Consider the following 25,735-nt stretch of genomic DNA (forward strand, 5'->3'; position numbering starts at 1 on the left):
TTCCTTGACCAGGGATTGAACCCGGGTCCCCTACATTGGGAGCGCAGAGTCTTAGCCACTGGACCACCAGGGAAGTCCCCAAAAGTACATTTTTTAAGTTATGAGACTAAACCTCTCAGTCCCCCAAGCTCAAAACTGTGTATTCATCTTGGATTCAATATCAACCATATCCCATATGAACAAGTCATTAGGCCTTATTGATTTTTTCCTTTATCATGTCATTTATTTCTATCATTTTTCCTTCCTTACCGCCATTTCCCCTTATTAAGGCCTCTATCTCACGCCTGTTGGTTTGCTCCATTGTCTTCTTTCTCTAATCCAGATTTACATATTTCTTAAAGAAATTTTTTAAGCCTTTAGTCCAGTTGTTCTTCTTATTGAAATCTTCAGTGACTCCATACTGCTTTACCCACAGATGGGTTAACCCGAGTGTGCATTCTGCATCATATGGCCATTACATTTAAGTCCACATTCATAGTACTCTCTCCAGCTGAATCTTGAAAATAAATCCTTCCTAGAGCCAATTCATAATCTTTGTTAACACAAATTTCAGATCATCCTCTACAAATCAATCTATCTATAGATCAAGCAATAAATCAGATGTGATACCATGATATTTACTGCCCTAGACTTTCAGAATGAAGTTTCATCTCTTAATCTAGATTCAACAACTGTCTAAATCTTTCTCCAGCAACCTTCCCAACATTTTTCCCCAGAAACTCTCCATGGACTCTTTATTCCAACCATACCATTCCATGAAAGCACCTCTTCCTTTCCACCTCTATGACTTGTCTCATAGCATTCCTCCAGTCTAAAATCCCATTCCTGCTCCTGTCTTCCTAACACTATGACTTTAGGAAACTCTGACTTCTTTGTTACAACATTTTCTAGTCCAGGTTAATATACTGTGATAAATTCCATGCCTAAATCTCTAGTCCTTTGGGTCTATATGACTCATATGGTAATTGACCACATGATAGCCTCGACATTTCTTGTTATTTAATCTTATATAATAATTATTTCATTCTTCATTTCTTTGTGTCTTGAATCGTGAAGTGGGTTGTAGGTTTCTAAACCATATTTTTTCTCCATACTTTCCTGTAGCAGGAGCTCATAAATACTAGACAATGTTCTAAGTCACTTTTTCTTTATTCCCATAGGAGGAGAAAATGGTAAAGGAAAAAATCAGTAACACAAGAATGAAAATCGAGTGGCGAGAAATAAAAGAAAAGAAGAAAGTGAAAAACATAACTAAAGTTTAAAAACAACAATAAAATGCGAGCTTATGTGTTGTGACCGAAGAGGGAGGTCACCATGCTAAACATAATCTGACCTTTTGGAAACAGAAATCCTATCTGGCGTTTATAAGCAAGAGCATGATATACGCTACAGCAGAGAGATGAATTACACTAACTCTTCTTTCCCTTGGAGATATATTATCCAGCTAACTGCCTGTGCTCTGTTTAGTTTTATAAAGCCAAATGAGATCATCCATATTCAGGCTTGTTCAACTCCACTCTCTCAAGTAGCAATCAAACAGCTGTCTTCAGTTGCAACTTTGTGACTCATAATACATTCATCCCAAAATGTCCTTGTATATCTTGTAGATCGTATCATGATCATCATAATAATAGTAACACTTAAGCATTGTGTACAGTCTCTTTCATCTTCAAAGCTTGCTTAAATTCTATAATGCAGTGAAAACGTGACAGGTTGAAAAGGTAAGGAGGGCTTTATTGTTCTAGGAAAAGAACATTGGACAGTGCAGCCCTGATTACAGTGTGCAAACCCCCGAGATGGTTTACAGGTTGGCAGTGCGCACCCGAAATGATATTTCAGAGCTGAAAATGATCAGGTTGAAATTATCTCTCCCTTCAGTGTAAACAGGACAGAAGTCTTAGCTATTAGAGAAACAGCAACTGATTATGCGGTTCGTTTCTGAAAGTATAGTACTAAGTTATTCTCTAAGATTCATCTCATGAAGAAATGAATGTGCCACCCATCATTTTAAAAGCCTATATCCAAGCTTAGATGCTCGTCTTTTGGAAATAGTTCTCCATTTGTTCAAACTAAAATTTTAGTGTTAGTTACAATGTTATTCTCACCAGTCACCTGAACTGCCTGCCACACTCATTTGTTTGCAGGCTTCTCTTTCTGCGGCTTAACTGACGCATCCTTTTTCTCCTCCAACATATCCTTGGAGCTTCTTCATTATTTTAGTTGTTCTTGGCTCTCAGTCAGAAAAATCAAAATTGCTCTGAATTTCCTCATTTGAATCCCAGAAGGAAAAAAAAAAAAAAACACTGCTTCCTTTTTGGACCTCAGTATATTTCTTTGTGAACCAACTATTTCCCTTCAATTTCTATCATCTACTACCCTGCTTCTCAAGTTTCTCTTAAGGAAGCTATAAACTGGTCATCACTATGGTTTCATTGGCCAGACTCTAAAAGTTACTAAAAGAGTTCCACCTATTTGCGCTATTGAAATTAATACATAACAAGGATTATTGTAATAAAACATTGTGGGTCATTGGCTTCCCTGAGTCCCAGGTAGACAGTGAGGATTGTGGATGGCAGCCAGCTCTAGAAAGGAAGGTATTTGTGTGATGTTGATCTGTAAATACTGGTTGCCAGCTCTGATGTTGTGGCCCAGAAAAAGACTTCTCAGCATCCTACTTTTCCTCCCTACTATTTCCTTTTTCCTTGGGTGGAGGGAACTCTGGGGAGGGGCGGAGAGAAAACCAAAATACACCTCCTTCTCCTGTGACATTCTCTGTTTATCCAGGAGGTCAGGGAACACATTTTCCCCCTGAGGATCCTTCCTGACCCTTCTGTAGACCCTCAGCAACCTTAATCTGGGTCACGACCCAAGGAAGGGAACCAATGATCTATGACAATTCTTAAGTATCTTTGAGATTCACCACAGAATAGTACATTTTCAGTGATCTTCCACAGACATTTTGCTTTATATTTGTTTAATTTATATCATTATTTCTGTAGCCATTTCCAGTTCTTTAGGACGACTCATATTTTAACATATTTCTTAGTGTTGACAATTTAATATAATGTTGGCATCCAACTGCAAACTCCATTAATATAGATGCCCTTCTTCAATCTTTAAGAAGCTAAAGGAAAATATACTTGCAATGCCCTTTAAATACCTTTATGTAACAAAATATACCCTCACAGAGCATTTTTTTTGTATTTTGGTCCCTTTTTCTTTCATGTATTTTTGTCTTGTTGCTTAACAAATTCATCGAGAGTTATTTGGGAAGGAAAATTAATGCTTTTCTGAAAGATAAATATTTCATCTTATGTTTTTATCTCATTTGGCATTCTTCTGAGCAATGCTGTGTTTTTCCTAAAACTAATTTGTTCTTATATTCTTACTCTGTTTTCTAAGGTTTTATACCTTAAGATTTTTCTTTTTCTGTTCATATCTGTTTGATTATTTTAATCATAAAATTATACATGCAGTAACTCTTTTCATTTTTGAAATACCGTGAAATCATTTACAATGTTTGGAATACAGGATTTAGGAGTAATACTCAAAACAAGGGCTAAAGAGGTGCATCAAGTTCTTTCTTTTTCTTTTTTTTTTGTACATAGTTCATATAGGCTTGGGGGTTGGAATGGGTGGGTGGGTCTTAATTTGCCTTTTGGCATATATGAATCCTTGTTATAATGCGATGTATTATATATGAAGTTTGCTGTACGACATTATTTTTAAAATTCAACTACACATAGTAACTTTTTCCAATAGTGTAATTCTCCTATAAGCACTTCATTATGATGATTAAATTACTTTCCCACAACTTGAGCAAGCATTGAAATTTATATAATGAATATGTAAAGTCATGTTAGCTAAGTTGCTTATGCTTTGCATATGTTCAAAAATATTCCTTGATGTTATCAGTCCATAGTTAAGTATATTAAATATTTATGGTGTAGAGAGCAAGATCTGTAAGACAATAGAACTGCTTTCTCTAATTTTGAAGGAGAACCTTCACATGTTTCTAACTGGTAAATTAATTTTTTCCATATCTTAAAACTTCCCATTCCCTCTAAAATATGCACTGAGGTACTAGCATTTTTCAAGGGAGTGCTCTGTTTTAGAGAGTTTTTTTTTTTGCACATGGTTCATTGATTTGAATATACATTTCAAAGATTTTATCTTCAACCAACATGCAAATTTCCTTCGTTAGGAGTCCAAAATTTTTATAGGTTGTCACTTGTGAAGACATATCTTACTACATTGGCTGAATTTGAGTAGCTCATGGAAACAGAGTAAACATGGTTGTATTTTTCACATTATCAAATTATTTCCATCCTGTCAGGAGCTGTGGCTACAGTCAGTCTTCTTTGGTTCGGAGTCTTTACTTTCTCAGTCATAAATTTTTAGCACAAAAGGCTCTGAGAATCATCAACCAATTGCTCACTTCAGAGTCTTGCAATCTATATTTAACTAAATCAGTAAAGAGAAGATGATGCTGAGCTTGTGTAAGTATACAACTTAAACATGTTTCTTTTATAACAACAAATCAGATAAAATGGCAAAATATATATTCATCGTTAAGATGACATAAACGTTGTGCCTATGCTAAAGAAGAAAGCTAAAATAGAGCTTTTTCTGGGATATCTTGTGTGATGACATCTGAATGCATTTCTTCATGGTAGTGAAAAACTACTATATTCAATCAACTTTTTCTAAATATTTAAAGACTGTTCAAGCTACTTTGTCTCTGTTTCTTTCTTTTACTGTGGTTTTTTTTTTTGTTATCCAAAGAATACTAAGAGGTCGTGAGAAATACTTAGAATCAAATAATCATAGAATTGAAAGGAATCTAAAAACTTGACCAATTGCCCAAACAATGTCGAAGTTCCTTTGTTCTATGCAGTCTCTCCCTGAACACTCCCAGAAAGAGACAGGAAAATGAGTGCTTCATAAGAGAGACAGATCCATTTTTTGGTGTTTCTCATTGAAAGAAACCTCTTCCCTGGTTTCCTGCAACATCCACCAATTGTTCCTGCCTACGGATTCTGTATCTGCTCAAAACAAGCTATTCACGACTGTGTCCTTCCACTTACATCATTGAAAACGACTCTTTCAATCTTTTGAAGTCCCTCAGTGGTTTGCCACTCTCAAGTGCCCTTCATAAGCCTTTGCACTCTTGTTTGGACAGGCTTCACTTTGGCAACAGCCTCAAAATGTTGGTGCCTCCAAAACTGAAAATGAGAAGTGTCACGATGAGCTCTGATTAGTTGTAGGTGCAACGGTAATACTGTTTTCCTTCACCTGAAATTAACAGACCCTACCATGTTGTCACCATTTTAGCATCGCTGTCATCCAGCCGCCTAACACAGCGTGTTGGCAATTAAAAACCACAAGTCCTTTTCAGACAGCTCTTGATATATACATTTTTATCTCTCCTGAACTAGTAAATAATTTTATCACCTAAAATACCCTCCTGCTTTGGTTTAAGTTGTTTTTGACAATCATTTTAGTTAATAGTGATTTGTAATGAAATTCAGAAATGAGGTGAGTTGGGCAATATTTGTTTTTAGGTTACCCATGAAGACTTCTAGTATTACTGCATTTTTTTTCTTACTTACTTATAAGCCATCTATTTGATAACATAATCTTGAATTTGACTGGGGGCTGACAAGTTTGCCAACATGTAGTTGATGCAATTTGCTTTTACCCCTTTCAGAGAACTGGGATATTTTCACATCTCCAGTCTTTTGGCACCTCTTCTGTCGTCCGTGATTTCTTAAATATTACTGACACTGGTTTCATCATCACATCTGCAAGTTCTTTCAGCACCATGGGATGTTATTCATAAGAAGACTTGAACTCATTTGAAGTGCTAGGTACTTTCTACTATCTGCTCATCTATGTTGGAATTCAATTCCCTCTTAACAATGTTTGTTCTAACTTTTCCAGTTTGAAGATCATGCTCCTTGATAGAAAAGTTGGAAAGAAAGAAGTTGAGTCGTTCTGCTTATTTTTCGTTGCCTATTAACATTACAACATCTTTCTTAAGCAATGAGGATAACCCTTCCTTGTTCGTGTTCTGAAATAAAATGGTAACATTAACAAGGACAATAAAAATCTATTTTTATTTTCAGCACTCTGATCATTAGTAATTAAAAGTCTTAATAATATTAATCGGTGTATGGAGAGTTTCTTAGGCCATGGCAATTGAGAGCTCTCTCATATAGAAATCATATGGAATCAATCCAAGATGAAATCTGAATTCCACATTGTTCCTTCTAAGTGATGTGAAGATCACTAAAGATAGTTTCCTTTTATTTTATTTCTAAAGTTAAGTAAGTTGCTGTAAAATCAGGAGAAAGGTTTGTTTTCAAATCAAATAATAAAACTTGATTCAAAATCAAGTTGTTGGATTTTATGAGCGAATATGCTCATTTTTGTGATTGTAAAGTCCCCTTTTCAAAAAATTCTGCAAGACAGGAAAACTTGTTTTTCTAAACTTTGCAGACTTTATAATGGTTAGTAGTTCTATGAAGACAACATGGATACGTGGTCCTGTAAAAGATGGGAAACTATCTGGCGTTCAGGTTTAATGATCCTGGAGGAACCAATGTTCTGAGGTCCTTAAAATACTTTGTAACAGGTTACAGGGCTTCTTGGGCTTCTCCTTTTAGTATTTAGGAGATGATATGTATTGATTGTTTAACATATGGCTAGATAGATTTATTTACACAGGTTTACCTATACTAAATACATGTCAATATGTACACATTTATGTATTACTCTCAGTCTAAGGCAACATTAATTAGCAGCTACGCATACAAATAGGCACTTTCACTACATCACGTTTTAAACCATACATGTGAAAACATTTTAGGTTTGCTATAAAAGTACTAATGCTTCAGAGAAATGTGACTTTATTTTTGTATATAAACATCTGCCAAAACAGTGTATTTTCAGACAAACTAGTTGAAAATTTTCAACTAATTAAAGATAAATTACAAATGCACACAACATGTTAGTATATCAAAAACAAGAGTAATATTACTAACATTAATTTCTCAGGTTAAAGAATTACTGTTAACATCTTCTAAGGGAAAATTTTGACAAATTAAATGATAATTACTCAATCATTATTACTCTAAAAATGGAAAACATATAGAAATAAGAAAATGGAATCACATTTCACAATTAAACAAAAGTTTTAAAAAACACTTTAAAAATCATCACTGTGTAACAAAATTATTGTTACACAATCAATAAATAGTAAAACAACCAGTGGGAATAGCTATGAGATGGTATTTCTAAACATATGTGAAATACTGTCCACAAAATAAAGGGGGACTGATAAATTATGGAAAGGCTTACATACATAGTGATGAATATCTTCCTGGGCTGTAGGTAAGGGGTTATCACCAGACACCAGGAAATACAACTAAACATTCAGCAACAGCCCATGGGATTTAAACCCATTGCTTGCAAAGACATTCTTCTGGATCAGGCTCAGTCCAAGTAGGCTGTCAACGTGACTTATGTCACCCTTGCTCTTTCACCGCCCTTGTGATTCTACCTCTGTGTGGTTTTATTTACTTCTCTTTTTCCTTCTCTGCTTGCCTGCATACTTTCTCCCTACTTGGTCTGGTTTGCTGATTGCTACAATGGTAGACTATAATCTGTTTTGTTTATCTCAAACAACTGTTAATTGTCAGGAAGGAATTATTCTAGTACTAATTCATCTTCTGCAAACCACTGTCTTTTGGTAACATTCAGTGGAATGGGACTAACTCTAGTATACATTAGTTTAATTCATTTTTTACCATGATTATAAACTGCAGGCTATCTCCCGGCCAGCCATCTCACATTTAATGCCACTGGGTACAGGGATACAGAAGAGAGGGTGAACTATAGATCCCGTGAGGGCAAAGCCTGTATCAACTTTGTTTACCAATTCCCAGTGCTTAGCACACAGTAGGTACAAAAATATATGCCAAATGTTCTCTACCTGGACTATTAATGGCAGCCCAGTCTCAACAACCTAATAAAAAATTATATGAACTAAATGGACAGTTTCATTGTTCCCGCTCTGATTTATATATACAGTTGTCTATCTCTTGTAGTCTGTCCATGACTGTAAAATTATGGAGTCTTACAGCAGAAAAAGACCCTAGATACCATTTTATAGATGATAAAATTGAGGTCTACAATAATTCAGATGTACAACAAAAATTTAAAATTCTTAAGGACCCAGGTACATATAGATATTTGAGTGTTCTTACTATATGCTAAGTTACAACAATGAATTAAAACAACCAAATCTCTTCCCTCATGGAATTTACATTGTCTTTCCTACCAAAGAACTGATCTACAATGAGTGTGCTTCAAATATGTTAGATAAATGACTATTGCTCACTTAATTACTCAGGAAACTGAACTTTCCATCCAGGTCTCTAAATTCTTAATATTTGTAGTATTTCTGATATTACTAATACTAAATACAATTACAACTACTATGTTGCCCTCTGATAATTTCCTAAATAATTTCAAGGTGAGATAAGGAACTTTTTAATTATACTTACTTTTTGGTAATAGTCACAGAATCAATGTGATTCTAAAGGGGTGGGGAGAGAGGATGATTGAGTCTGCCAAATTGCAGGATTTCTTTCTCCTCTTTCTCTCCCTTAAATAATTCAGTGATTCCACAAACATTATTCGTCCCCTTTTCCAGATGAGCAAAGTTAGTAATTGACGTAAATGGGTTTTGACCACAGAGATGCCTGATTTCAAATCCCAAGCTCAGGATCCCACTACCTACAACTAATATTGCACTGCCAGCTACTCTGCCAGAAAATTAACCTTTAGCGTGTGACTCACTCCCCAAGGGATTTTTAGGGCTACCTGTGCTACATTGCACCTGGATCTTCAGGTGTCATCTGAGGGAATCCCACTGAAACCTGATGTAATTTTCAATGTCAGGAAGAAAATTAAATACTGGATAAAGCCACCAACATAGACCGCATTTTTGACTCTGACTCAGTAATGATTGCTATTTCACTTATAAAAGTAATATGAGCTAGCTAGCAGAGTCTGTGAATTTGAGTCTCCTTAAGAAATGAATGTTCCAGCTTTCGAACTAAAACCATTGCCAAATCCCGTAGACATAAATCTTCCTGGAACCCTGCTGCATTGGAATTTGTTGAACACAGTCTCTTGAAATACTCCTTTCCCTGGGCTCCTGGATGTTCTCAGGCATCTCTGACTTCTCTTTCTTAATTTCTTTCTCTCAACTGGGGTTGTCCTCAGGAATTCTGCATCCTCTTGCTCTATCATGATCTTAACACCAAATATAGACTGATGGTGTTCCCATATCTTTAGCTCTACCCTGACCTTTCCTCAGATCTACAGATATGTAAATCAAAACTCCTAATGGACATTTCCCTTTGAATTTCCCATTTATCTCACACTTTGTTTTGCTAAAATTTAAAAATGTCTTCTCCCATATCCTCTTTGTCACCTGTTCTTTACTCTGCATTTGCTTTGTACTGTGTTTGAGTGCGTTTCTCCAGCATTTGAACAGATCATTTATGCTCATACTTATGGCTCATTAGTGTGTTAGCCTCCAGCGGAAGGCGTGCAAGACCCCAGCAGTGCGCCTCTCACCCCATCAGGCTTAGGTTCCTTTTTCTCAGTTACTCTCAAACTCGAACCCATTGCCCTGTCCCACTCAGTCTAGTCTAGATCAGTGCTTCTTAAACTTCAGTGAGCACGTGAATAACCAGGAGATCGTGATCAAACAGATTCTGATCCATTAGGGTTTGTGTGCAACCGGAGGAGATTCCGCTCCCAGCTTATGCCCATGCTGCTGTCTGCAGATCACACTTTGGAATCATCTCATTTTTTTTTTTTAACTTTTACTTTATATTGGAGCATAGTTAATTAACAATGTTGTGTTAGTTTCAGGTGTACAGCTAAGTGATTCAGTTATACATATACATGTATCTACTCTTTTTCAAATCCTTTTCCCATTCAGGTTATTACAGAATATTGAGCAGAGTTCCCTGGGCTATACAGTAGGTCCTTGTTGGTTACCTATTTTAAATACAGCAGTGGGTACATTGCCTCCATATTTGTCCTCTTACGTCATCCTCCCTTTACGTTGACTCTAGAATGAGCTGGAAAACAATCTATGTCTGCTGCTTCAAGCTCTTCTTAGGCACTGGAGAAAAGCCATGCTTCTTCCTCTAAAGACCTAGCCCCCACCTGTCAACCTCTCAAGACCCATCCCACAACATCTCACAGATTTTAATACACCAATAATACAAGACTCATCTGAAGTGCCCCTTCCTTCAGGAAGTCTTCTCAGATCTGTAGCATCTTCACTTTTCATTACGATATTCCCCATACGTTCCTGGATATTTCTTTCTATGTGTTTATTTCCTGTTTTTATATATCATAAGCTCCTTAAGGTGAAGAACCATATATCGATCACCTTTGTACTCCACTGTGCCTAGGATAATGCTTGCATATTATAGGTGCTCAGTGATTGTTTGTTGAGTTAACCTGAACATGTTTAAATTTTCCGCTTTTCACTTTTAAAAGTGCATCAGCCTCTTGAAGGCAAATAGGAATATGCCATCACATTTTTAGTGGAAAACTGTAGTGTAAGCTTTGAAGCCTTGGACCACTTTTAGAAACAGTGGCAGAGAATGAGTCAAGAAATTAATTAGGAACTGGTTGCTTTTAAGTCTTGTCATTCTTTGTAGCACATTTTGTTCATGAATCTTAGAAAATATCCTAATTTTTTATGATCTGGAAATACGGAAAAGCCTATCACATTATCTGCCATATTGCTCTGATGAACTGATTTATAATTATAAATGCCAAATGAAGAGAAGAAGACATCAAAACACACAGAAAGTACTAGGTAAAGCCACAGATTTAATGGGACTGAGATGTTTAAAAAAAGGATGAAAAATAAAAACTATAGCTATGTCCAAAATACATAATTGACTTTGTTAATTTATAAATTTATTAATGTTATTACATTTTAAATTATGTCTTCTCATTTTAAACATGCAGGTGTCTTATTTGAAGTGAACAATACATTCAGCCAAAACACTCTGATGTCAGCTACAATCAAAGATGAGGTAAAAAAACAAAGTTTGGGTTTCCTTCTGGCTGTGTTTAGATGACTTATTAAAATGTGCAGGTATGGGAAACCCTCCTATTGGTAGACCCACAGCTGTGCATTTCACTGCGTGCTTCGGCAACATACCAGGGAAAATTCATGATTGATGACCTGTGGAAAGATTAGAAGAAGGAAAAAAACATGCTACACTTGCTTCTCTGCAAGCAGACTGAATTTCCCTTGTTTTTAAATAACTGTTTTATCCTCAAAACTGTTTGCATGTAGGCAAATTCAGCTGATTTTAGAAGTTTCTCTCTATGAGAAACCATAAAGTTAAAAAACTTAGTTTATGGAAAAATGAACCTTATTAAATTACTGTGATGTCAAAAAAATCTACAAACAATAAATGCTGAAGAGGGTGTGGAGGAAAGGGAACCCTCTTGCACTGTTGGTGGGAATGTAAATTGATACAGCAACTATGGAGAACAGTATGGAGGTTTCTTAAAAAACTAAAATTAGAACTACCATATGACCCAGCAATCCCACTACTGGGCATATACCCTGAGAAAACCATAATTCAAAAAGAGTCATGTACCACAATGTTCATTGCAGCACTATTTACAATAGCCAGGACATGGAAGCAACCTAAGTGTGCATCGACAGATGAATGGATAAAGAAGATGTGGCATTGTATATATACAATGGAATATTACTCAGCCATAAAAAGAAACGAAATTGAGTTATTTGTAGTGAGATGGATGGACCTAGAGTCTGTCATACAGAATGAAGTCAGAAAGAGGAAAACAAATACCCTATGCTAACACATATCTTAAAAAAAAAAATGGTTCTGATGAACCTAGGGGCAGGACAGGAATAAAGATGCAGATGCAGAGAATGAACTTGAGGATACGGGGAGGGAGAAGGGTAATCTGGGACGAAGTGAGAGAGCAGCATGGACATATATACACTACCAAGTGTAAAACAGATAGCTAGTGGAAAGCAGCTGCATAGCACAGGGATATCAGTTCAGTGCTTTGTGACCACCTAGAGGGGTGGGACAGGGAGGGTGGGAGGCAGATGCAAGAGGGAGGGGATATGGGGATACATGTATACATATAGCTGATTCACTTTGTTATACAGCAGAAAGTAACACAACATTGTAAAGCAATTATACTCCAATAAAGATGTTTAAAAAAAAAAGACAACAAACTGAAAAAAAAAATTACTGTGATGTTCAATGTTCCCTTTATGTTAATGCATTTTGGGGCTGGTTCAGTTGATTTAAAAAATAGGTGATACTCTTAGGAGAATTAATAAATGTGTTACAATCATAAACCAGTTTCTATTGAATAGTTTACATTACTTTCTGACTTGCATATTTTTTTGCAATAGAAAAAATATATTATATAATTTGCTTCTACAATGTAAGGATTTAGTTCCTCTAATTTTCCAGGTGAAACAGTCTTTAATTCCACACACCTACATTCTTTAGAATAGGTGAGGACTGCCCCAAAAGATCTTCTCTATCTTAAAGGAACAGCTTGTCTTTTTTTTCTTTTTTCTGTAGACGGCTTTTTTTTTTTTTTTTTAAGATTCTTACTGCCTTGTAGGATTTAAATAGGCGTGATTGGGCCCATTTGAAATTTTAACAAAGGATCATACAGTTTTGGAAGCACACAACTTTATCTTTACTCTGTATTTACTCTGAACTCTTTGAAAGTTGAAAACAGTGCTGCATTCTAGCCAAAGGACATTAAAATCAAGTTATATATTGAAAGGGACTAGCAAAGCTGGACTTATTAGAAAACATTCTTAGTGAAGTGCTGAAATGGGGAATGCGTTAGAGGCCAGTGTTTGCGTGAACTCATACCACTGGCAACTTACTTCTGGAAATGATTCTCTTCCAGGACATGCAAAATAATGAATGTTCACCCACCTCACTTTGGTAGAGGAGAGTTTCATTAAAGCATATTTGCGTTTACAGGACAGCTTTTATTACCCATGAATATTTATGGAGTATCATTATGAGACAAAATACTCAATAAAAATGAAACAGGGAGGAAGGAAAAAAGGGATTCTTAGAAAATTATTTGTACTGAGATTAATATCACGAAATTTTAGTAACAGAAAAACTATCATCAGTAATAAAATTGTATCCGTAAATTGCCACTGCTAAATTACTTAAGAAATATGAAATCAGCGTTTTTAAAAAGGTGAGTTGGGGGGATTCAAAAGCTCTATTTTTTGGCAGAAGGGTTAAAATTAAAAGCTCAACTGAACTTAATATTATTTCATCTGTGAAAGAACATAAAAAACAAAAGTGAATTCCTGGAAGTGTGGAATAGTATCAAACGACATGAAAGATAAAATGAAGTTTGAATGTTTTTCAGGTGCTGTCTTTCTCCTAAAGCTACGCAATAGAATCAAAATTGAAATGCACAGTTTATAGAAAATATTGCTAACATTGGGGTTTCTCCTTTCTAAAGAAATAATTTTTAGTTGGGAGGGAAATATATGGCATTTCTAAAACAGGCCTCAGAATGCTGTTTTGTGTATGCTTGAACACTCACTGAAAATAGCATTCACAGTAAATTGCATTCTTGTACATGTAAGGAGAAATTTATAATGAAAATAAGTATCGTATTTGAATATCATTCCATTCCCTCCAATCTAGATAGAGGTCACTCTCTTATTTCTCCCCATGCAATTGTTTTTACCCTCCTCCTTCCCCACACCCTCTTCCCACCAATATCTCCTTTTCTACTGGGCACTGGAAAGAACAAAATTGTTAAGAGTTTTTTTCCATTAATTCAAATAGCGCTATTAAATATGTGGACCAATATTGTTAGGTGAAATCTTCCCACCAAGAGACAACTTCACATTAAGACATCCCCGATCAAGTGCTGATTTTATGAGACTTTCCTGGAAGCGAGAGCTAAACAAAGAAATGAAACGCACACAATGCACTTAGCCCAGTGCACTGCACACAACAAGTGCTTGGAAAACTTTCGTTATGATATGACGATGAGGATAAAATACAATGATATATAGAACAGGTAGTAACTACTGTAGTGTATCCTGACTGCAAGCAACGGTTACTTATGTTTTAATTCATACAAAACATCACAAGCTTACACTTTAAGATCTAGGGTACCGGGCTTATAAAAAAGATTATTAACAATGAATTAGAATGAATATTTTTATTATTAGCAATGAATATTTTTGATAGCTTTACGAAAATTACACTTTTAAATTTAAATTTACAGAAATTTTGTTTTCTTTTTCAAGTTAAGCATTTCATTTTGAATTTTAAGGAAAGAAAACCAGTATCAATCCTCTATGAGCAAATCAAAAATGCCTTGATAATCTACTGGAAAAAAAACCCTAAAAATTGTGTCAAGCGGCTTAGGAAAATGTAGGAAGTATACTTCACTAGGGGAACGTGAGTGTTTTGTTTACTAGGAAAGTTAGTCTCTGAAATGTGGGTCTGATATGTTAACTAGTTCTATAAAATACATTTTAGAACCCTCAAATATAATCTGGCAGGTTAAAAACACTTTTAGCATCCTTAAAAAATCACAACAGTGAAGACATTTGTGTGGTGGAGGAATTACTGTTTTTTGTGACATTTTTTTTTAGAAGTTCTCTTGGAATCAAGTTTCCAAATGTTTCCTAAGACCCTTGTTCACGAGGAGAAAAACAATTGTCAAACCATAAAAATGAATGTTTGGGAATTGCTTACTTGTGCACCTAGCAGGGCCCACTTGTCTCAATAATTTTTCAAAACTCATGATCCGTGAGACCCAGAAGTAAGCACCCTCCCTGCTTCCTATGACGAATCTTAAATGCAGAAATGAGACATCCCTGATCCTGTGATGAATCAAATGTTTGTTGTATCCACTTTATCGACTTAAAATTTAATAAGAAAATAATACCCTTTGCTAGCTCCATGAAAGAAAAGTAGCATAGCAGTAATCTGGCTCAGAGAAAATTCTGTGCCTATCTCCTATAGTTCAATTATGGTAAAATCAGGTCAACATAATTCTTGAATTATCAGTCATGAATTTTCTGTTTTATTTTCCTCCTGCCATTATATTTAAAACTTCAAAAGAACAATATGGATAAACAAGGAGAAATGGACCCTTTTTTATTCTTTAGGGGAGTGAGAGATAATTTGGCAGTCCTAAGGATCAGCCAACATTTAAATTTCAGATTAAAAATATGACAATGCAGTCTTTTTAAAGAAATATAATCTTTTTTTTTTTTTTAGTTTTTATTGGAGAAAACGATTTCTGCTTAAACATATCTAGTGTTTGTTTTCTTTGCTAATTCTTTACACATGTCCATAAATAAATAATCTTTTTTCATCTTCAATAAATTCCACATACCTGGTCTCAAATTACTAAATCAAACTGGTCAGTATGTTTTGGATAAAGTAACTAAGGCAATCCAGAAAACTGCTTCCTGGGAAACACCAGTGTGACATGGTCTTTCGGTAGAAAATAACTCAAGGATCTCTAACAAAACCATATTCTAGAAAAATGGAGTAGCAGCATTGATCTTTGATTAACTTTTAGATCCAATTAGGATACTTGCCGAAATGACTATTCAGAAAATAATTTCCTTTACTTTTCCAGAGGTGCCCATCTCTTTAAAACATTTGCCACTGCAATGTGACTGCTTTTTAAACGTTGTCAGCTACTTAGAATGATGGGGCACTCTTTGTTTGTCAGTTCATTAATTTATTTAAGATGTGTGTATGGTCAGATTCATGAAGGTAATAAATCTCTTTGGTAGAGACAGATAATTACTTTAACATGGCAAGACACAATAACACAGGACTTAATACAAAGCAAGCTTAGCATATGCATGTTAGGAAACAATAGAATGTAAGTATTAATAGAAAATAAAAAACAGCTCTCAATTACATAATCATTGAAAAGAACACATTTAGAAGTTGAACATTTGATATTTTCTCCCTCTAACAAGCTTGCCTTAATGCTAGATACTTTCCCACATTAAAATTCCACTAATGCCACCGTATTCAGATCTCTAGGGAACCCTTTCTCCTCTTGAAAATATTTTGGGGTTTCACAAAAATCGTTTGCCTGTCTCACTGGATTGAACCTCAAAGACTCCTTTGACGCAAGTGTTATTTTGACCACGTGAACATGGTTTCCATTTTTTAACTAGATTAAAATATGCATGAACAAACTGCTTATTGAACTTTAATGTTGCTTTGTTGCTTTGATGGTTTACAGATTTCTGTTTCATAGATGGTTTTCCCCCATACATTCTAAAAGTGAAATGATACATTGTAATTTGAATGATAATTTTGTTTTGATGATTTAATTGATAGCAGACAGAGGGATACGATCCCTGTTTTTCCATTTATGTTTTTTCCCCTGCTGAACAGATGAGACAACTAGGAGTTTCATAAACATCTGTAAATAATTAAGGGATGTTACACTAAACTGTATTTCCTTTACCTTCACCCCGGCTTTTCTTGGGGAACTGTATGGTAATCCTGGTTTAGAAAAAGAGCACTTTCCTCTCCTCACTCAGAAATCCTTGCCCTTTCTTTTTGTCAGTTTAGGTGATGATTAAAGACAATCTGCCCACGTTAATTTTCGTGATGCCAGGGAAAGTCTTCCCACACCCTTTATTGTTATCATTCCTACAGTCTTTGCATCCACTACATCTTCAGTAGAGTATTCTAATGCAGTCTTTTTTTTCTTTTTTCAACTAGGATTTTCAAAACTGTTCCTATGTTTTTACAAACCTATTTTAAAAAAAAAAACATCGTGTAAAATGCTGGGGGAAAAAATAATCAGAACGTGATTACTAATCTGCTTGCTTGATTCTCTAGCCACACCATATTTTAGAAGAGCTGTTTATCTTTGCATGGACATGTAAAAAAAGGAGAATGCCAGCTGTTCAAACCTGCTCCACCTCTGTTGCATCCAAGAAGCTATTCATTTCCGTTTATCAGCTATTAAAAAGATTAGATTACATCCCAAATGGACTCTGACTTGACTTTCAGTGAGGAGCATTCACAATAGATGGAAAAAAAAATTAATTCAGCTACCAAAATATCTCTGTTGGCTTCAGTCCTAACAGGACTTTACAGCCCATGAGAAAGAAAAATTCTATCAGCAAACTGAAAAACAAATCAAAACACTCTCATTGAGTGCTGTTTGGTTATCCTAACACATACAAGGTCAAAGTTTGAGAAGCTACTATATATTTATTTTGACCTGCTGCCTTGCGTTGTGCAATGTTGTTTTGTATATATAGAAAGTCGTAGCCTCGGGAAGTCTTATGGCATTCCCTAGATAAACTGTTTTTCTCTAAATCCACCTTCTAAATTCCTCCCTCCACTCTTATCCCCCCGACGTGAGCACAGTTTGTATTCCTGGTAGTTCATTTGGCTTTTTCACTGAAAAGTTCAGGAAAATCATAGAAATTTTGTTAATCACTAAGAGATTTATTGGAGGTAGAAACAGAGTTGGGGTGAAATCTTAATAACTGTTTTAAAGACTTATGAGAAGTCTAGTTTTCAATTTTTACACTTTGATTGAAATATAATTTCCATATAAACTACTGTACCTAAGTAGTCAACTGGAAGAAGTTTTACAAACTGAACAAACTCTTATATCCATTACTCTGATCAAGAAACAGTGCAATGCCAGCATCCCAGAAGTACCTCTCAGGCCGGTCCCTTCTCTCTACCAATGGCGCCAACTATCCTGAATTTTACTTAACTTTTTTACAGAACTTCGTGAAGTATTATAAAGTCAACACCTTCTTAATATCCACCACCCAGGTCAAAATTCTGAACTTCGCCAGCTACTCAAAAGCCCCTCCACGTACCTCATCCTAACTGTAGCTGTTCCCTCCCTTCAAATGTAACCACCATCCTGATTTTTATAGTAATCATTTCCTTGCTTTTACTTTTATGGTTTGGCACCCAAGCATGAATCCCTAGACATTATACTTTAAACTGTATTTCATTTCGATAGTTCTGATAGCTCTCAGAGCATTTTCAAACAATTATACAGAATATTGATTTGTCTTTACTTGCTATTGGCACACTTCAACATTTTCACTGCATGCTGAAAATCTTGGTATTATGAAGCTTGCAGGAGAAACAAAATGTGTTAGTCAGTGGTCTGGGGAAAGAAAGAAATCAGTAACCAGAACTCAACTCCCCTTCTGAAGAGGCCCAGGAATGAAGCAGCCAGGAGGAAAAATTAACTACCTTCACTTAACTGAGTCTCCCCCCAGGCCAAATGTGTGATTGCCGATAGAGCTGCATTTTGCCTGTTTGTACCTTACGTAGTGTGTGAATGAACAGAGCGCTCCAGTCTTTAGCCCTGAGAGTTCCTTTTTCCTTGTAAAGCACATTTATTCATCACCTCATTAAAATGAAGAAAATGAACAAAGTATAAACAAGTTAGATGGGAGGACAGTAGGGGTGGTCTACTATTAAATCCTAAACCCAAAGAAGATACTGCCCCAGGAGCAGATGGGGGGAGCGGTGAGTCTTCGTGGCCACTGCAAGCCTGTCTTTCCTTTATCTTTAGTATTTTGTTCAAAAAAGGGTCCAAGACACAGGGGTGGGGTGCGGTAAGTGGAAATTGAGGAGAAAAAAAAAAATCACGGACACACATACACAAACACGTCTGTAGGAAAAACAACCCTCCCTATCAACAGTGCTTGATGTGTACAGTATTTCTTTTGGCAAAGTTTAGACATGTCTTTCTAGTTAACAAATGCATTCTGCTGTCAGCTCCTTTTAAGAATTATACTCCACGCTTCATGCCAAATAACCTCTTTAAATATTAGTAAATAACTCAAGGTATCTTAGAGAGTCTGTGCTTGAGGAATTATGCTAAAACTTGGAATAGAAATGACAGGGGGATCCCCCCTCAGATATCTGCTCCCAGGAACCGGCTGCCCCAAAGTCGGCCTCCAAACTGGTACACACCCACAACAGGGGAGAATAAAAAGGAAGTCGATTTAGTTGATTCTTTTGACTTGTTTTGTGCACAGATCCACTGTAGGCTCTTAAACAGTGAGGTTTCGTTGTCAAAACTCTCCACGGTTAATCCAAATCTGGCCATCCTAGTCATAACCATACAACTGCCATCATGGCGTTTCCTGCGTAAACAAGAATGAAGACTCCTAAGGAGATGGCTGGAAGAACTCACTGAATCTCCTTCTGTTGCCTCTGCCCACCTGGTGGGACCTTGATGGAATCCTTAGATTAATCCTGCCGCTGTGGGCATGTCTTGTGTTTCATGTGCAGCCATCGTAAACTGTGTGTATATATGTTTTCTTGGCTTTATCCCAGTCAAATTATTTTATTTCCTAGCCAAATGTCTCAGAGACCTTCTCTAGGCATGCACTGAGGCAAAAATGATTTTTCTCTCAGTTACCTTTAAAATATTCCAAATCATCCCTTCAGCAAATCACCCTTCCCATGTGGACTTTGTCCAAGAGATACAGACAGCTTTGTAGTTGAGATATTCATCAACTCAGCTTCGTGACATCAGCAGAGGCTGAGGTAATTTACAGAGGAGGGTGAGAATTAAGGAGAATGCGCTTATGATATGACAGTGTCTCAGCCTTCTTTGCAGGGGAGGTTAAGGGAATATTGACTTCAGCCCTTGATTTCCTCTAAACACAACATCGAACGAGCCTTCTAGCTATCCCCATGCCATTCAACTGCAGCAGAATTAAATATCTAAGTTTGCTGCTACTTAGTTGCATTATTCTATCACTAGAAATTAATGTTGCTAAAACAAAGCAGATCCTCTAGTTAAGCGTTTCCAATCTTCTTTCATTCTGAATTAGGGGTATAGGGCATACAGAATGTTATAAAAAAATCACTAGAAAATTACTCTCCTATAATACAGAAAGATATATAATTAGTTAATATTTAGGTAATGTGTGTCTGCATATATACACACACATAGGTATGCATGTACCTGCATGTACACACATATATATGTATGTATGTGTATAAATACAGTCATTATTTGAGCTAGTTATGTTCCTAGAGTTGCTGATAATACTGAATTAGCGAATCCTGAGTCATTGCTCCTAGGGGAAATACGGGGTTAGATTCCTGGGACGCTCTAGTCACAACACCTTCCTCAGCCGATCAGTACATAACCTTGTGTTAAGTGTGTTTCTGTTTAAAGAGAGCCTACTTAATATATGTTGTCGAACCATTGACATTGAACTCACAGCCAATAGCACTGCAACTCACGCCTGAACGAATCTTATCTAACACGTGAATTTTCTCTGTAAGTCACACCACAGCCTTCTTGGGCTAAGGATCGTGAGATTGCACCTCTCAGCACTTTTACTCTTGGGGGTCATTTTAAACAGCAAAATCGCCAAGAAAAATAAAGCACAAAAATGTACAAAATGTGGCAGTAAGTTTAAATGACCTTAAGTGTAAAGGACCCTTGTTTACTGTGTGAGGGCTGAAAGGATAAGGCAGAAAGTGACCTTGTTAACCTCAGCTGGGAACGTATGTCTTTGGCAACTTTTTTGCATGTCGGTGAATGACTGTAAAGTGCATGAGTATTGATTTGGGGGCTTAAAAATAAAGTTTAGTGAGTTGGCCAATTTAAAATTACGTAATCCATGGGATTGACATGTACACTACTATATTTAAAATAGATGACCAATAAGGACCTACTGTACAGCACAGGGAACTTGGCTCAATATTCTGTAATAACTTAAATGGGAAAAGAATCTGAAAAAGAATGGATACTTGTATGGGTATAACTCAATCACTTTGCTGTACACCTGTAACTAACACATCATTGTTAATCAACTATACTCCAATATAAAATAAAAATTAAAAAAATACGGAATCCACAAATACTGAGGTTCAACTCTCTATAATAGTGTAGCGATGCTGTATCTCACATTCATATTGAAGCACCATGACTGGCTGAACTGTCGTCCCCCTGTTGTTAAGCATTTAGGTTTTTATAAAATTTGGTATTGTAAGTGAAACTTCAGTGAATAACTTTGGGGATAAGTCTATGTCTACATCTCAAATTATTTCCTTTAATGGAATTTCCCAGAGGTGTCGTAAGTATGAAATCAAAGGGTATGACAATTCTAAAGCATTTGTAGTATGTTGTTTAAAGACTTGGCTATATTTACACTCCCGCTAGTGATGTGTAGGTGTCATTTTTCCAAAAGGCTGAGCAGCCCTTCACAATCCAGCCCCAGAAAGATCTAGATTCTCTCTCTAGAACTCGCCTCTCTCACCACCACTAGGATAACCCTACCAGGCAGCTGTACTAAACCACTCACAGGCCCGCCAACATCCCACGCGTTCTCGGCCTCCTTGTCTGTCTCCCTGGGCTTCACTGCTTTCTCCTCGGCAAGCACCCCGTTATCTTTCCCATTTCATGTCGGAGGCCGCTCCTCCACTTGTCTTCCCTGATCCTCTTTGCATTGGATCAGGGGCTTCTCCTACTTGTTCCTATAGATCCTCTCCTTGGCTCCTACCATAGTATTTACCTCAGTGCCCTGAATTAGCCTGTTGACCCAAATTTCCCCTCTTTTAGATTTTAAGCTCTTTGAAGACGAAGATTCTCATTCATCTCATATCTAAATCTTCCTCCTTATCACAATCCTTTGAGGTCTGTGTCAGATGCCACTATGACAGTCCTCTCTGGGAGCCAAACTACTATCTCACGCTCCTCTGCTTTCCTATAACGCTTCTGGATTTTAATGCAACCAAATTTGACTCTTCCCTCCTTTGAATCCCATGGCAATTTGTTTTTACCCCCATTATGCACTTGGTTTGTTAATTTACATCATATTTATTTGTACATATTATCTACTTTTCAGAATGTATGTTTGGCCAAGGATTACGTCCTACGTTTTGGTGGTTTCTCTACCTGCCAAGTACAATGTCTTGTGCATAGTCACTAATTAATCGGTATTTGTTGGGTTGAATCTATTGAAATTGTCATGAGACTAAGTCCTTCTTTAATACCATAAAGCAGTATCCCCATAAAATCCTATTATTAGATATTATTAAGTTCATTTTACAAATTAAGACATAGAGAAAGAAAGAAATTATGGAACACAGAACTTTTGAGATAAACTCAAGAAAATTTGTCTCTGCATTTCCACACCCAAAGGGAAATATACACTGACCCGGTTAGCATGCAACTCAATTTTCTCATACCTACAAACATGCATTCATATTTACATATTTCATATTTGTCTCCAACCTTCCTGTTATTTTATAGTCCAGACAATTGTGACCTTCTACTTATGCTCCTAAAACTGTAATTTTCGAAATTCTAAATGCTTTCTTTTATGGTCTGAGATAAAGACAGCCAAAAGATAACACATGATCTTTGTTAGCCTTCCTGAACCTACTAAGAATAATATTAATAATCACAGCACTACCTTTCCCTCGTATACTACTTTATAGTGTACATACTTCCTATCATTTGATCCCCACATCCACACAATGAGGCACTTAAGGCAGGTGTTATTATCCCTGCTTTGCAGATGAGGAAGTTGAGACAATTACATGAAAGGTTAATTGATACTCAAGGTTATTCACTTGGTAAGTGGCTGAGATGTGACTCAAGTCCAAGTTGTCTAACTTGAAATTCTTTCCAGTCCATCCAAGAGTTTTCCCAAGAATGAGCAAGGGCAACAGTGAGAAGCAACAGGTAAAAAATGGGAAAAAGACAGGAGGAGAATTACAGAGTTATCGGGGTGAATTAGATTAACTGGGGGATACTTTAAGAATATTCTAAAATGTCTGTGTGTGGAAAGAGAGAGTTCAGTTTTGGAAATGATGTTTTGTGCACACCAATGAACACTGCAGAAATTTCTTGCAAATTTGTAGAGGTAGGTGTGAACCCTCAAATCTGAAATCTGGAAACTAAAATCTATAAAATCCATATGCAGGATCTATTTGAGTGTCTTATTTAAAGACTCAGAATTGCAATAGAACTCAGGTTTGCATTGGTCATTGTTAAATGTTAAAACATAAGAACAAAATATTAATGCTATTTCTTGCTCAAAATTGTCCTTAATAATTAAATATTCAAATTTGATATTTAAAAGATTCTCCTCTCAATAGCTGTCTACATCATTTTCCTCCAAAATGAAAACAATATAGATATCTTTACTGATTATGTTTTAGTAAAAACAATTCAAGCACAATAGAAAATATAGAGAAGGTTTTAAAAAATCATCTCCAAGCTCACTGCCCTATTCACCTGCATGTTTAAACACATCCCTTTCTCTCTCTCTTTTCCTTTTTAAACAGAAATTGGATCCTCCATTCACACTATTTCGTGCTGCTTCCCCCTTCCCCTGGCTCCTTCCAGCATCCTTTCAGAGAATGCAGCTTAACGTCTGGCACCTGTATTCCTTTAGCTCTTCATATATTGAGTCACAACCAGTAGAGCCCAAAGGAAACCACATGTGTTGAATCTCTGACATGTGAATTAAACCCAAAGTGGGTTGTTATGAATATGGCTACTTTCTGATGACAAAATTGCTAGGGATTAAATTTAAAAGCACTAAGCAAACTGATAAATATAAACTCTCGTGACAGATGCTCTGAAATGTCAATTAAAAATTTCCCAGAGAAACAAAAAGGATACTCTCTTAGAATATATTAGGAAGAAAATAAATTAAAATTCCTGGTTTGTTCCTGTCAAAAGAGCCTTAAATGTCACCTAAGATAAGAACTTTTATCAAAATATACAGAACTACAACTTGATTCAATACACACATCTATAAATATAAAGGCTTGTCCAATTTGTTTGAGATTCATACAGTTTATGTGAAATAATTCACTACGCCCAAGACAACCGCTATTTTTTTTTGTTTCTTTCCAGACTTTAACTATTTTCAGATTATAATGATAACTCTTTAGTGACATACCTAAGAAGGCTAAGAGGGAGGCTATGGGCTAGAAGAGCATCTTAATATCAGCAGGGTTATCAAAAGGCCTTTTGCCTACTATGCCCTATGGTAAGATAAAATCAATGTCCAAGACAAAGTCTCTCACGGTATTAAAATTAAGTTGATAATTTTAATTACGGTCTATAAAGCTTTATCAACGTATCATAAAAATAAAGAGAAATTCTAGCTAATTAATGAATATTCTAAATTAAATCATTTTAATGAAATGTAATCATTGCTTTTAAGCATGAGGCATTTTCTAGTATGATATTAAAAAGTATTAATAAGAATATTACAACAATGTCTCATTCACACAACCAAGGTATTCCTAAAACAACAATAACAACAGCAAAAGCAAATAAACAAAAAAAAACAGGCTTAACTGCCAGAAATTTTGGTAAAATAAGGGTGAAAATGAATGAAAACGAATGTTAAATTCCTGGGAGAGGTATTATTTAAAGGAAATAGCAAATATAATAATTTACTAAAAAGAACTTTTGAATTTGTTTCTTTTGGAAGTTTAAATTTTGAACTGTAAGATAAAGTGAGAAATATACATACAAAATGTGTAAATATTTGGGAACAACTTTTAAACAATTAATGATAGTTTAAGTAATAATTGCATTATGGTGTGTCCAAATTATCTTCAATTTTGAATTACTAAGTGTCTATGACATTTGTCCCAGCTACTGCTGAGCATTTTAACAGATGGGCCATTTTGTCACCCTGAAGAAGAAGAAACAATATCTTCCTTTGCCTTAAAGTCCAATCTTCTTTAAGGCCAAATTCCTGGATCTCTATGAAGTGGCCGGGATGGGGCAAAGCCAACTCCAGAAGAAACAGATCCTGAACGTCTTCCTTGAATAAGCTAATACGTAGCTGAGTTACGGAGCCAGAGTCAAAAACTCTCAGATTCCTGAACAGGAAAGTATTTCTTTCTCCTTTGCCATACATGGTTGCTTTGTACCAGCCACAAACACATACATAAAGTAGAACAGTATTTTTCTTAATGCCATTGTTAAAGTGAATACCTCAACAAAGCATTCAAATATGAATTTTGCCTAAAATTTTTAAAACCAAATTTGCAAATCATTTAGACAATAACATTAATTTTTCCTTATTCTCCAAGTGTCTGCACGTAACCTAGCAAGAACTTCCGTATTCTACTCTGCTGAAAGTTAATTACATGCCCATTTCCCCCACTGGTTAGTTAGCTCTTTGAGGGTGAGGTCCATGTCTTGTCATCTCTGTAGTCCCCAGAGTCCTCAGCACAATTTCTCCTACACAGCACATACCTGAATTGACCTCTCAGCAGAATTCAACACTTTGGATCGATTTTTTCCTCCAAACTCTCTTTTCTGTGGGCTCCCCTCTTGGTTTTCTATAACTCAGACTACTGCTTCTCAGTTTCTTCTTCTTGCTCCTCTCCGTCTGACTTTTAGGTAGTGGGGTTTCTCAGAGCTCTGTCCTGTAACTTCTTTCCTGCTCATTCTATACAAAATCTCCTTAAGCAATCTCATATACTCACATGGTTTCAATTACCATCCATAAAAGCAAATCTGAAATTTATATCTCCAGCTCAGACCTCTTTTCTGAACCCCAGATCATGTTTTCAAATGCTTACTTGTCATCGACAAT

The sequence above is a fragment of the Neophocaena asiaeorientalis genome, unplaced genomic scaffold (genome assembly GCF_003031525.2).
Source record: "Neophocaena asiaeorientalis asiaeorientalis breed wild unplaced genomic scaffold, Neophocaena_asiaeorientalis_V1.1 scaffold177, whole genome shotgun sequence".
Lineage (NCBI taxonomy): Eukaryota > Metazoa > Chordata > Mammalia > Artiodactyla > Phocoenidae > Neophocaena > Neophocaena asiaeorientalis.